This window comes from Onychostruthus taczanowskii, unplaced genomic scaffold (genome assembly GCF_017590055.1).
Source record: "Onychostruthus taczanowskii isolate IOZ18803 unplaced genomic scaffold, ASM1759005v1 scaffold84, whole genome shotgun sequence".
Classification (NCBI taxonomy): Eukaryota; Metazoa; Chordata; class Aves; order Passeriformes; family Passeridae; genus Onychostruthus; species Onychostruthus taczanowskii.
The window spans coordinates 2,451,946-2,464,987 of NW_024506332.1; the positions used below are offsets into that span (position 1 = coordinate 2,451,946).

The window sequence follows — 13,042 nt, forward strand, 5'->3', positions numbered from 1 at the left end:
AAACCCCAGAGCAGCAGATACTAACTCATTGTATTCCAAGTGTTGGAAGGACTCCATGCTCCAACACAAATTGAGTGGTGAGATATTCAATCGGAGGAAACCCTCCTGGTTAACAGAGCATCCCAGGCACGCAGCGGCGGAGGTGCTGCCTCAGCCCTACCCTGGGAACCTGCACCAGGGAATTCAAGGAGCCTGCAGGGACATCTGCAGGACCTGCTGCTGCTGCTGCTGGTGTGGCCCTGCTGTCCCCCAGAGCCCGCTGGCTGAGTGCCAGAGCAGCAGCTGGGCACAGCCTTGGTGGCAGTGCTCCGTTCTCCCATGACAGAGCAGCAGTGAGCAGCCACTTCTCCTCAGCTCAGGAATATCCCCAAACAATGCTACATGCATTTCCTTCACTCACCTGGGAAATCTTATTCCCCTGCTAGACATCTGCCATAATGCAGTCCTGCCTGGATTGTCAACCTCAGGTGGAGTTTTACGACGCTCTGAATACCAATTATTCCAGGTCTTCCTGCAGCAATCTCTGCCCCAAAGGATGAAATAAGGGAATTGGAGCTAAGCTGAGATCACATCTGGGTGATTGCTGCAGGTCTGGTTTTATCATGAGCTTTGTGGTCAGTGTGCCACTTGGTCCCCACTGCTCTGGCTCGGACTGGCACACTCAGAAATCCCTCAATGCATGGCCAGATGCCTGGGACCAGCTCTTGGAAAACAACTGTCAAGGGCAGGGCTGCAACCAGCAGCTCAGGTTTCTGACTGATTTGCAGTGCTTGGGGAAGCTCCCAGAGTTTCAGCATGGCCCTGCCACACACCTCATCAAAGGTGGGATGTTGGGATGTGCAGGGTTTGGAGCAACCTGCTGACCAGCTGGGGAAGGCACGAGGGTGAGGGAGGAAAAGAGGATGGAGAGCTGCAGGAAGGCAGATTTCCCTGGGCAGGAACCCTCACCAAACACCAGCAGCACCCCTGGAAGGGCAGGAAAACAAAGAGGGGGTGGGAAATGAACGTGGCTCAAGGCTGAGCTCGCTGACCGAGCTGTGGCCAGGGTGATGCAACCAGGGTCAATTAAGCTGCTACCACAGAGCCTCACAGGGCACATTAAGTGCCAATTTTCTGCACTGCTGAAGAGGTAAAGAACGAAAATGAGAGCCAACAGGAAGCTCCAGCTGAGAAGAAAGAGCCACTTGGGAGATGGGAGCTGAAGGCTAGACTCGGGCCAGCGATGGGACGAGCAGGGAAGTGCCACTGCCCACTGCTACAGCAACCTCGGAGGCTGCAGCAGCTGGGAACGCTCTCCTGCCCCAAACCCTGGGCACAACACGGGCTCTGGGGCGTTGGCACGGGCTGTGCACGGGGCTGGCAGCAGCAGAGCCAAGCCTGGCTCCCGTGGGCGCTGGGACAGGTGGGACACAGCAGCCGCCCCAGCAAGGTGGATCCTCTGCCTCCTGCTTGAGGCACCGGCCCTCTGCCCGTCTGGAGAGAGCAAGAGAAGGATGGGAAGGTCGAGCAAACAGGGAGCAACCCGGAAAGGCAGAAATAATGAGGGGTCCCGGGCTGCCACTCCCACCCTGCTTGTCCATGGAAGGTGCAGCAGTGTCCTTTCCACTCGCTGCCCTGCTTTTTGCGGGAGCTGCCAGTGAAGAGGGCAGGTTCATTCATTCCCCTGTGGGTCCCGGGTGATTTTGGGGAAGGGAATTCCGGGCAGGGCACTGCTCTGGCCGGGCACTGCGGGAACAGACGGCACAATTGGTTTGCGAGGGGAAGTTCCCCGTCTGAGCGGAGTTTTCTCTTCTCTTTGGGAAGCAACACCCCTGCTGACGCTTCCCGAGGACGAAATGGCTGCGCGGAGCCCGTGGCTCATTCATTGCCGCTCCTTGCGCTCCCTCTGCAGGAGCGGGCGGCTGCCGGGGGCCGGGAGGGGCCGGGAGGGGCCGGGGGTCGCTGCCAGCCCACGCTCGCAGCCCGCACCAGGCTGGCACTTGTGGCACGAACCCTTCGGGGCGAGGCCGGGGGGATTTACCTGAATGGCTTAAATCGATTTCCGTGTGCGTGAGGAAGGATGCTCGGGGACCAGGCTGAAGTTTGGGCTTAGGCAAACTGGGGGTGATGGCCTCAGGGCTCCGGGGAAAGGGGGAAAGGGGGAAAGGGGCACCTGCCCCAAGGGGGAGAAGCTGCGGGGTGGGAGATGCTCACCAGAGCAATACCTCAATGCCCCTCGCTGGGGTGGGGCCCAGAACAAAACCTAGGCACCCTCACAGCTCCTCTGGTCCAAAATGTGTCCCCAGATCAATCTCCTGCTGTCCCCACTGCCCCAGGGCAGCTGCCCTCTCCTGCCCCGCGGCTCCGTCTGTCCCTGCCGTGTCCCGCAGGACAAAGCGGCACCCCTGCCTTCAATCCGCGGGCACATCCCATCGCGGGCACATCCCCTGCCCTTAGATCCCCTTCCCCAGCCTCGCCCGGCTCAGCAGCAGCTCCCCATCACCTCTCCCTGCAGCCCCAGGGCCGCAGCTCCCTCTCCCTCTGTAAGCGGAGAGGTTCCCACCCCGTCAGGGGCTAGGCTTGCCAAATTCCAGCCGAGAGCACATTTTTACGGCATGACACCAGTGGGGCCCCGGCAGGAGCCGGCGTGAGCTGCAGGCGTTCACCCGCGAGGCGCCGGTACCGGCGGAGCGGCGGCCGGTGCGCCCCCGCTTCCCTCGCTCTGCCCGTGGGAGCGCTCGCCAAATATTACAAAACATCCTCCCTCCTTCCCCCCCGGCTACAGGGCGCAGAGACACCCGCCGCCCGGCCCTCCCCACCCCGTCCATCCCCTTCCTTCCTCCCTGCTCCTTCCCAGGCAGCTGCTACGCCAGCGGCTTTCCGAGGAGCCCCGGGACAGGTAGCACAGAGTGACAGAGCTTGCGACAAGCCTGCAGCTGCAAAGGTAGGAAGGAGAAGGGAGCCGAGGGCTGGGACACTCACCCAGAGCTCGCCTACTCAGGCTGGAGGGAGGAGGAGAGCAGGGACCGAGCGCTCCTGGGCTGCCCGAGGTGCAGGGCTGCCCCCGGCTCCACCAGCCCCCTGCCACGGCAAACCCTGGAGGACCCCTCTGGGCAGCACCAGCTGCTGCTCTGCCCTCCGGGGAGCTGATCTCACGGCGTTCTGCCGGGCAGAGCGGGGCACCGGCACCTGCCGGGCCCTGTGGCCACGCCGGGCTCTCCTGCGGAGCCCTGGAGCCGGCCGGGATGCGATCTGCCGCCAGGCCGCTGTTGTGGCTCTGTTTTGGGTTGCTAAGGAGGCGCTGCCGGAGCCAGACGGGAGGATGATGTGTGCTGGCACGCTGCTCTCGCCGCCTGCCCTCCCTCGGGACCCTCGGCAACGGGAGATGCCCCCAGAGCTCCGAGCCAGCTCGCAGGGCTCAGGCTGCCCGAGGAGCTGTGCTGCTGCTCTGCCGGCACCGGAGGGCACGGCTGAGCTGCTCCAGGTACACCTCGAATCCTGGTGCCGCCAGCTCCGGGCAGGTTTGCAGCTGGTGGCTCCAAGGAGGCATTTAAACAAACACCATCCATGTGACAGACCGGGCTCTCAGTCACAGACCCTGGAAACCTCTGCAAACCTCTGCCCCGGGCAGCAAGAAGGGCTTGGCTGCCTCTTTCCCAGGCACATGGAAATTTCCATGGAATTAGCACGAGGATAATTATTACCAGCTGCCCCTGGCAGACCACAGTGACCCTGCTCCAGCGCTCCTCGGGGTGCTGCACAGCCCCACCTGAGCCGAGTTCTGCTGCTAAAAAGCAGAACCTCACAGCTGGGGCACATCTGGCTGGCTGCTGTGTGACTGGCACCCAGCCCTGTGGGCATCCAGCCCTGCCTGCAGTGGCAGCTCTCCGGGCAGGGTGCTGTGGCATTGTCTGCTTGTGGCTGTTCAAGGTGCTGTGACACTTGGCCCAGCCTCTTGTGCAGCTCTGCTCACCTCCAGACCCCCAGGTGGGGCTGGGGGCTGCTCTGAGACTCCTGGGGGTCTGAGCATCACCTGTCACCGCTCTAAAGCCGAGGATGTGGCTCACAGGCGGTGACACTGATCCTTCCTGTTGTCCTGAGGGGCTGGGAAGAGCTTAATCAGGTTTTTTTCTGCTAGTTTGTCAGGTTGAGGGAGCTCTGGGGAGTGTGGTGAAGGACGTCACCATGTGGGTTCACCTCAGGGTTCTTGGATTTGGAAACTGGTTTTCTCTGCTGGTGTGCTACATAATTGTCACTTAATTTTGGTGCCTTCCCCCTCCTGACTTTCCCTGCAGGGTCTGCCCGGAAAGGCGGCACTTTCCCAGCAATCCGTGTGTGTTTACTCCTCACAGGGTGGGACCCTGCCAAGGAGGGTGGGACCCTGCCAAGGAGGGTGGGGACTGCGGCCGAAATTGCCGATCGTGGAGCCACAGTGCTGGCATGTCCCCCGCCGCCTGTCCCTGGCTTACTTGGCATCCGTGGGCCGTTCCCAGGTTTTTAAATGCTGTTTTTTAATCTGTGTGTGCTGGAGCCTTGGCTCCTGCTCGGATTCATCCCTCCAGTTTAGACCCCTGCTCCTACGGGATGCACTTTGACAGGAAATGCTGAATTCCTGCCGCTGGGTAGCGGTCCTCAGCTCAGCAAAGCCTGGTGGAAGCATTTTTTCATTTCTGGGATGAGCTGCTGAAGCCTGGATGCAGCATCCCAGCCTGGAGTGCAGGCAGGTCCTGGCAGCTGCTGTCCAACAGATGGAGATGTCCCAGCCTGGCCCAGCCGGGCAGGGCAGCATTTCCAAATGCAGCACTCAGAAATGGCTGGAGGAAATTCCTTTGAAACCAAAGGCACAGGAATGGAAGGGCCAAGCCCTGGGAATTCTGCCCATGCCAGAGCCTGGCCACTGGGCACGCTGACTCCTCAGGAGGATGCTGAGCAGGGACTGCACATCCACTCCCAGAGCTCAGTCCTGGCTGTTCCCCCTGAGCAGAGCAGGGACTGCACATCCACTCCCAGAGCTCAGTCCTGGCTGTTCCCCCTGAGCAGAGCAGGGACTGCACATCCACTCCCAGAGCTCACTGCTGCCTGTTCCCCCAGAGCAGGGATGAGCAGAGCAGGGACTGCACATCCACTCCCAGAGCTCAGTCCTGGCTGTTCCCCCAGCAGGGATGAGCAGAGCAGAGCAGGGACTGCACATCCACTCCCAGAGCTCAGTCCTGGCCGTTCCCCCAGCAGGGACGAGCAGAGGCACAGCGTGTCCTGGGCTGCAAGGGGAGGAGGCACACAGTGACACACGGCACATAACGGGCAGTGTTTGGCCTTTACAACCCATGCAGGATGGCAGAGCAGTCCAAAACCCCCTCCAAGGGCTGCATATTGGACCTGGGAACCCAAAAGTCATCTCCTCACCTTCCTCACTTGCTGCCACAACCCATCAGGGCCTGGGGCTTCTGGCCAGTTTCCCCAGGGAAAGCAGAGGAGCTGCAGCAAGACCCAGCGGGAGCTGCCAGGCTGTGGCTGGGTTTGGAGCAGACCTGTCCCTGGGCCACGCTCAGAGCCATTTCCTGATGGCTTTTCCTTCACCCACGTGGCCGTGGTGCAGTGCCAGGAGGCTGCAGCACCTCAGGACAGGTGCCACCAGTGATGCAGGTGGCACCAGCAATGCAGGTGCCACCAGTGGTGCAGGTGCCACCAGTGGTGCAGGCAGGTGCCAGCAGTGCCCGGGCTGCTCAGTGGGGTGCAGGGTGCTCCTGCAGCACTGCCAGGGATTATCTGGCCTCATGCAGCAGGCAGGGCCCCACGCCACGTCCCACATGGCTGTCACCTGACTCAGCCCTGGTGACCGACCTGGTGACGATCGCAGCCCCCGGCTGCTCCCCTGGCTCGCCGGCAGCACAGGTAACACTCGCTCCTCCCGGGGCATCTCAGGGCTCTGGGGTGGTCAGGGTGTTGTGGGAGCCCCCCTGCACGCAGAGGGGTCCCCGTGGGTGTGCATGGCTGAGGGCACGCTGGGCACTGTCGTAGGCAGGAGAGCAGTTGAGCCTGGCAGGACATTTTTTCGTCCAAGGAAAGTTTGGTTGGGTTTTTTTTGTGTTTTTATTTTTATTTTTTTCTTTTTTTTTAGGAAGGTGAGAGCTTTCAAGGGCATTGACACTTTTCTTGCCAAAAAACACTGCATCTCCAGCCAGAACACCCTGACGGGGAAAAAAAAAAGATTAATACTCCAGTTTTCAGTTTCTCAAAAGTAAAAAGCCTCAAATGTTTTCTGAAATGGATACATTCTCAGGCACTTTAATTAACAGCACTCCAACCGGGACATTTCCTCAGCAGGGTCACCTCTGAGCTTTTAAAGTGCGACCTTAAACCTTCTTCCCGTGGAGGGGTCTGGCTGCTCCCGACACCGGGGCTGGCTCTGTGGCTTCCCCTGCAGGGCAGCATTTGGGAAGAGGCTGTTCCCAGGGGAGAAATTACACCAGCACTTTATCAGGGCTTCTTGGCAGAGATCAGATGCCCTGCACAAGGGGCTCAGACCCCAATTTCTCGTTGAATGTGCAGTATGAGAGGCTGTGCTGGTGGCTTCTGAGAGCTGGTAAATGAGCAGATTTAGCTTGGGCAACAGGGAGAATTTCTTCATGGAAAGAGTTGTCCAGCGCGGGCACAGGCTGTGGCGAAATCACCACTTTTGGAGGGATTTAACACACCTGTAGATGTGACACCTGGGCACACGGGGCAGTGCCAGCCTGGGCCGTGCTGGGTTATTTAGTGTTGGGCTTTTTCCAGGGCTTTTTCCACCCCAAGCGATTCCGTGGATCAGTTATTCCCACAGTCCCGCCCCGTGCCAGCCCCGCATCCGCTCGGGTCCCGTTGGGGTCGCGGTTCTGCCCCGCGGGGAGGGTCCGGGGGGTTCCCCAGCCGGGAAGGGTCCGGGGGGAGCGGCACCCACCGCCCCCCAGCCCCCCCGAGCCCGGCCGAGCCCCCGCCCTCCTCCCGCTCTCCCTCCCTGCCTCCCGCCCGCGGAGGAGGCAGCGCCGGGACCGGCGGAGAGGCGGCAGCGAGCCCGGCATGGGGGCGGCCCAGAGCCGGGACCCCCGGGCCCCCCGGGACCCCCGAGCCCCGCCGCGCCGGTGAGTGGGGAGGAGCGGTCGCGGTCCGGGGTGGGTCCCGTTCCCCCGCAGCCCCCGCGCTCTTCCCCGCGGAGAGTGAGGTTGAATTTGCGGCGAGAAAGTTCCTTTCCCTTCTGTCCTCCTCCTCCTCCAGCACACTTGGCTCCCCACCCACGGGGGCCTGAGCCCCCCATCCCTGGTTTCAGCTCAGCCCGGGAGGGAAGCTGGGCTGCCTCTGGACCCCCAGGTGTGGGGTGGGCTGAGGTGGGGGCTGGTGGGGGTCTGCAGGCTGGGGGAGCTGGGGCTGGGCTGGGCTGGGGGAACTGCTCCTCACCAGCTGCTCGGGTACTGGGAGCTGAAAGGGAGACACTTGCTGGGATCAAAAGGAAAAGTGGAAACATCTTATCTGTAAATCAAGCAAAACATTGTTGAGAACAGACATATTTTCTTTAAACGGGGGCCCTGTGAGGCTGTGTGTTTGCAAACAGTGGGCTCAGACAAGGAAAACAAGTGCGTTCTGCCCTTGTAACTGCTCGGTCCTTCCTTTATTTCCTGCACTCATCTCCTGCCTAGACATTAGAGGTGTTTTCAGGTGGAAAAGCCGTCCCAGTGTTGCCTGCGTGGCTGGAGCTGCTTCTTTCTGCCCCGTTGGACTCAGCTGTTTCTCCTTCCCACCTGTTTGCTCCACCTTGAGCAAACTTTGTTTTGTTCCTCCTGCCCTTTATCATCTTCCTGGTCCCTGTCCTGGCTGTTGTCCTCACTCTTTGCTGTCCCCATTCCTGCTGGTCGCCCAGGTTATGGGTTAGGGTGCTGCCTGCAATTCCCAAAATGACGGAGTCTGGAGTAAACTCAGGGATCTGGGGCCTGACAAGCACCTGATAAAAGCATTCCTGCCACATAGCACAGATATTTTTAGCAAAGGGAGCAAAGGAGCTGAAGGGGGAGTCAATAAGCTGCATGATGAAGGCAGCTGCTTGTGTTCATCCGGCATCAGTGTGGAAATGGGGCTGGAGCCTGTTCCTTTTGAAATGAGCTCGCACCCACACGAGTGCATCAGCGAGATTAAGCTGTGCTTGGCATTTTTAAAATGCAGGAATAGCAGAGCATTCATTATCCCATCGGTCCTTTTCAGTGCAGCCACAAATGTCTGTATTTATCCATTTGCTGGCAGTCTGGTGAGGAAAGGCAGCTGGAGCCCGGGGCAGGCTGCTGGTGTCCAGGCTCGTGTGTGACAGTTGTGTCCTTTATTTCTATTTCTGTAGCGCTGTTTTGATGGAATGTGTAGCGATGGGAACTGTCACATCCCAGCCCGGGAAGGGTCCCGGGGGAGCTGAGCTGCTCGGCAGCGCTGTCCCACGCTGGGCATGGCTTTGGAGCTCGGCAGCGCTGCCGCAGGGGGTGACACCGGGGCTCCTCTGTGACACTCCGGCTCCCGGAGCTCTCGGGCAGATGGCAGAGCCCGAGATGGGAGCAGGTTGGTTCTGTCTGCCTTGAATTCCAGGGTTCTGCTGGGTCCGGGCTGTGCCCGGAGGTGTCCAGGCTGAGGTTCTGCCCAGGTCAGGAGGAGCAAAAGGAGCCCTGCGCTCCGGGGCCGGGGAGCTCGGCAGCGCTCGGAAACCCATCCTGGGGAGCCCTCTAGCGAGAGCAGCGCCCGCCAGAGCCCGCCGGGCTCCCGGGGCTGCCGCCGCGCCCGCGACATCCTCCGGGGGGCTGTCACACCTGGGGGGTACGCCGGGATGCTCCGGGATGCTCCCGTACCTGGGGAACGCCCGGGATGCTCCGGATGCTGCCGCACGCAGGGGATGCTGATGCCTGATCAATAGAATAGGTCGGAATAAAACGCAGCAACAGAAAAATGCTCCTGAAACACCTTGGACCTCCTCTCCTGCAGGAGATAAATGCTGTGTGGATAAGGTGCTTATTACAAGCTGTGAGGGGGGATTTACACAGCGGTGAAATATGGATTTGTGGTTTTTCTGTGTGATAATCTCTGGGTGTGTTGCCACCTTCCCCTGCTCTCCTTGTGTCCCATCCTGGTCCTGGCAGGGGAGTGAAAGGCCCCACTGCAGAGGAGCAGAGAGGCAGGAGTGGAGAGGAGAAATGAAACCCCACAAAAGATCTGTTTCTGAGCTAGAAATGTCAGTGCTGGCTGCTGTGCCGTGCCCAGAAAAGCTTCGAAACCAGAAATAGGTGTTCTCCTGCCTAATGAAAGGGCTGAGAAGGGAAATTCCAGGTGCATGCCTTCCTCTGGCCTGGGGCACTGCAGCTCCAAACGCCACAGGTGTGGCTGTGTGATTCCTGTTCCTCAGCGTTATTCCCTTCCTGGGAACCGAGGTGCAGGGACACTGAGAGGAGTTGTGCACGCTGTGTTTTTGGGGTCAGGCAGAGGCTCTGCTGCCAGGCTGCCAGGAGGAAGTTCATCCCCAGTGTGAAGGGAAGGCCCATCTGGATGAGAGCTGTTATCCCTGGATGCAGCTGGCTTCCTGCAAGGATAAATGAAAAGCTTAAGCAAGGTTTTGCCTCTTTTTGCAGCTTTTGTGATGACAGGGCTCTTCAAGTTCCAAAATATTTGGGGCTCCACCTGTCCCCTGTGCAGCAGGGGCCGCTGCATTCCCCTCCTGGGAAGTGCAGGCAGTGTGAGAACCCTGGGTGGGGTTTTAGGCAGTTCAGCACAGCCAGAGACATCCGTGGGCTGCACATCCCTGTCCCTGAGCCGTGTGTGTGTGCAGGGCTTGGCACAGAGAGTCCTGTGACAGCAGAGAGGGAGGGGACAGCCGTGCCAAGGACAGCCCGTGCAGCTGCTGCCTGTGTGGGCTGCATCTCTGTGCCAGGATGGAAACTGCTGGCAGGTGTTTTTAAACAGGTCAGCACCCTCCCTGCTCTGCAGAGATGTGTTTGCTGACTGCGCCAAGCAGCGTTTGGCAGGCAGAGCCTCCGGTGTGACTGACAAAGTCAGGTTATCTCCTCGGTGGTGATTTGCAGCCAGTGCTGCTGCCAGGCTAGGTCAGGTGCCAAGCTGGAAAATGCCACTCGAGGCATTTTCTTAATTGCTCCTCGGTTGCAGCAGGTGGAAGCAGGCTCTGCCCCTGCCCTGTATCTTCCTGCCCCAGGGCCCTGCGAGTCAGGAGCTCTGCAGGCAGCGTGGCTCAGTCCTGCTGATCCTGTTCCTGCTGGCTCCTTCCCCGGGTGCTGGGTGGGATGGGGGATCCTCGCTGGATGCCCTGTGTGTGCACAGCCTGCACAAGGACAGGTCCTGATGATTTCCTGCTCTTGTGTGCCCCAGTTCCCTCATCCAGCAGGAGCTGTAGGAGTCAGCCTGTCACACACAGCTCCTTCCCTCTGCAGCGGAGGTGCCTCGTCCTTGCTGCCGTGCCAGTGCTGCTGCTGCTGCTCCTGCTGCATTTTCTCGTTCCCCTGTGAGGTCCCTGCAGAGCTCCTCAGCTGCTCACGACCGCTGCTGCTCCCTGGGTTCAGGGGGAGGTGGGAAGGGGAACCGGGAGCAGCGGGAGGATGAGGTCAGGCTGCAGCGTGGTGCTGCAGCGCGACTCACGCTGAGGATCTGATGTAAAATTCATCTGCAGAAATCAGCTCTGCCTCTTCGGAGCGGGGAAGTGGGCTGTGCTCTGCTACGGCAGCCATGGGCAACAGGATGTTGAGCTTCTGCTTTTTGCTTCAGACTCGTGGTTTTTGGCTAAGCTTCAGTAAGAGTCATTCCCCTCTTGCTCAGTGTCCTCTGCCTGGCAGCAGGGGAGTGTGCAGGGTCCCTTGTCCCCCAGGCCCTGGGGATGTGGGGGCCAGCGTGGTGCAGGGGCTGAGGTGTTCCCTGGAACCCACGTGCCTCTCCTGCCACTGGCCTGTGGTGGGAACTGGCAGCACCTCAGCTTTGGTTCACCCAGAGAAGTCTTTGGGGAAGCTAAGAAGTATTGTGGAAAGGGGTAAGAGATTTTCTTTTCAAGAGGATGGGCAGTAAAAGCACACAGGATGACACATATACCTAATAAGGACACCAAGAGAGGGAGGCCTGGAGAAAGGATCCCTGCAGGGAGGTTATTTGAGATGCTCAACGGTGAGTACTGAGCCCTTTGAAGCTTCCAGAGGCAGCCGGACCAGATGGACAGGTCTGCTCTGGCCCGGGGGCCTCTCTGTCCATGCAGAGGCATTCCCAGCCCCCAGAGCTGGCTGATGATTCACAGGGAAGCCGTGGGCTCAGCCTGCCATGGGAGCTCTTGGTGAGGTCAGCGAGGGCCAGCAGCGTTCTCTGCAGTGGGCCAGACTTCTCTCACAGCAGGACAGTTGTCTGTCCTTCCCGAGGCCATCCCTGGCGCCGGGGTAAAGCAGTCAGGGTTCCAGGGAGCTGCCAAATGTCCGCAGCCAGCAACGCCACTGCCCGTGATAGATCTGCAGCCGAGCCCTGGACATTCCTGCCAGTGCTGTGGCACGGTGTCAGTAATGTTATCCTCCTCTCTCTAGCAAGCGTGTGGGAGGTGATGAATTTGGGAGTGGGAGCCCCCGTTAGGGGAAAAGTTCCTGAGGGAAAGCTCCCGAGGGAGGCCAGCAAGGTTGATTTCTGTGAGAACTGCTGGCTGTTATTTTTAAACAACAATAGTTTAATAAATAAATAAACTCGCTGCCACGGAAGGATATAGCATCAGCCAGGGCTGCCGAGGCCGGTATTTCCTTGGAAAATGGGACAGGTGTTTCCCTCCCCTGTGTTTGGCTCCTCAGCTCTGGGAAACCCCCTTCCTTGGGAAGGAGCGAGCCTTCCCGGTGGGACCGAGGGTTCCTGGGGGGAGTGAGGGCTCCTGGGTGCTGCCTGCCCCCCAGGACAGCTCCCCGCCCAAGTGGGGTCTTCTCGGGCACGTCCAGAGTGGAAAGAATCTGTGTGCTGCCGGCTCTGTGACAGCACAGGTGCAACCACACAGGCGTGGGATAAACCGCCGCGGATCTGGTTTCACAGTTCCCTGCCCTTCACGCGGGGGCTCCCGGTGGCGGGGGTGGGGGGGAAAAAGGCAGGGCGTCGCCAGGGCTGACAGCGACGTGCCCCAGCCCCGCCTTTGGGCAGAAACTGGCGAATTTGGCACTCCGCATCGGAGGGGACGGCGGCGGCTGTCGCCTCCCGAGGCGGGGGCTGCGGGGGGGCGCGGGGCCGGTCCGTCCCGGCGGGCGGTGCCGGGGGCGGGCGCTCCCCGCCGCCAGTGGCGCGGTGCGGGGGCGGGCGGCCCGAGCGGAGCGGGGAGCTATGGGGCCGCAGTGAGCCCGCCGGGGAGCGCAGGGAAGCGGGGCCGATGGCGTTCAGCGCCTGGCAGATCCTCTCGCCGGTGCAGTGGGCCCGCTGGACCTGGTCGGCGGTGCGGGGCGGGGGCAGCCCCGAGGAGGGGGACGGCGGGGCCGGTGCTGCCGAGGACGAGGATGAGGAGGAGGACCGGGAGCCGCCGGCGGGGGGCTCGGCCCTCGGCTTCAGGCAAGTCACCCGCGGCCCCTTCCCCGCCCGCCCTCCCGCGGTGCCCGCATCCATGCGGGGCTGCGGGCGCGCCCTCCCCGGCCCTCTCCCCATCCTCCCCTCGCTCGCTGCCTGGCTGCCGGGGATCCCCGCACCGCGCCGGGGGCTGGGGGGGGGGCCGGCAGCTGCTTCCCGGAGGATGCTGGGGAGCGCAGGGCCGGAGCAGCCGGGATCGCTCCCCGCCGCAGCCTCCGGGATGCTGCTGCTGCGGGGCTGCATGTCCTCGGAGGCCCGTGCTGTGTGCTCAGCCCGGGAGCCACCTGGCAGAAGGCCTCCGGCAGGGCTGGGGTGCACAGGGCTGATGTTTCACCTGCTCTCCCTTTTCCGTTTGCTAGCGTGTCCCGCTGGACAGGAGCGAGTGGCCGGCCCGGATGCCCGCGGCCAGCCTGCAGCCTGGCTGGACGTGTAGGCTGTGGAGGATTTCAGAGGTAGCTTTGAAAGCAGTAATTCCTCACTCTTTCCCTCC

At 61.1% G+C, this 13,042-nt stretch overlaps 1 protein-coding gene across 4 annotated transcripts in view; it reads left to right on the top strand.

Moving 5' to 3' along the window:
* The first annotated feature begins 2,802 nt into the window (after positions 1-2,802).
* TACC1 (transforming acidic coiled-coil containing protein 1) overlaps positions 2,803-13,042 on the top strand; it is a 31,607-nt gene continuing 21,367 nt past the window's right edge. For 3 of the 4 annotated variants that reach the window (XM_041424855.1, XM_041424856.1, XM_041424858.1), the window contains exon 1: positions 12,213-12,254. The gene's annotated coding sequence lies outside the window, so the exon portion shown is untranslated. Of the gene's footprint in view, positions 2,924-12,212; positions 12,255-13,042 lie in introns of those variants that run through there. The other variant, XM_041424857.1, reaches the window with a different exon arrangement.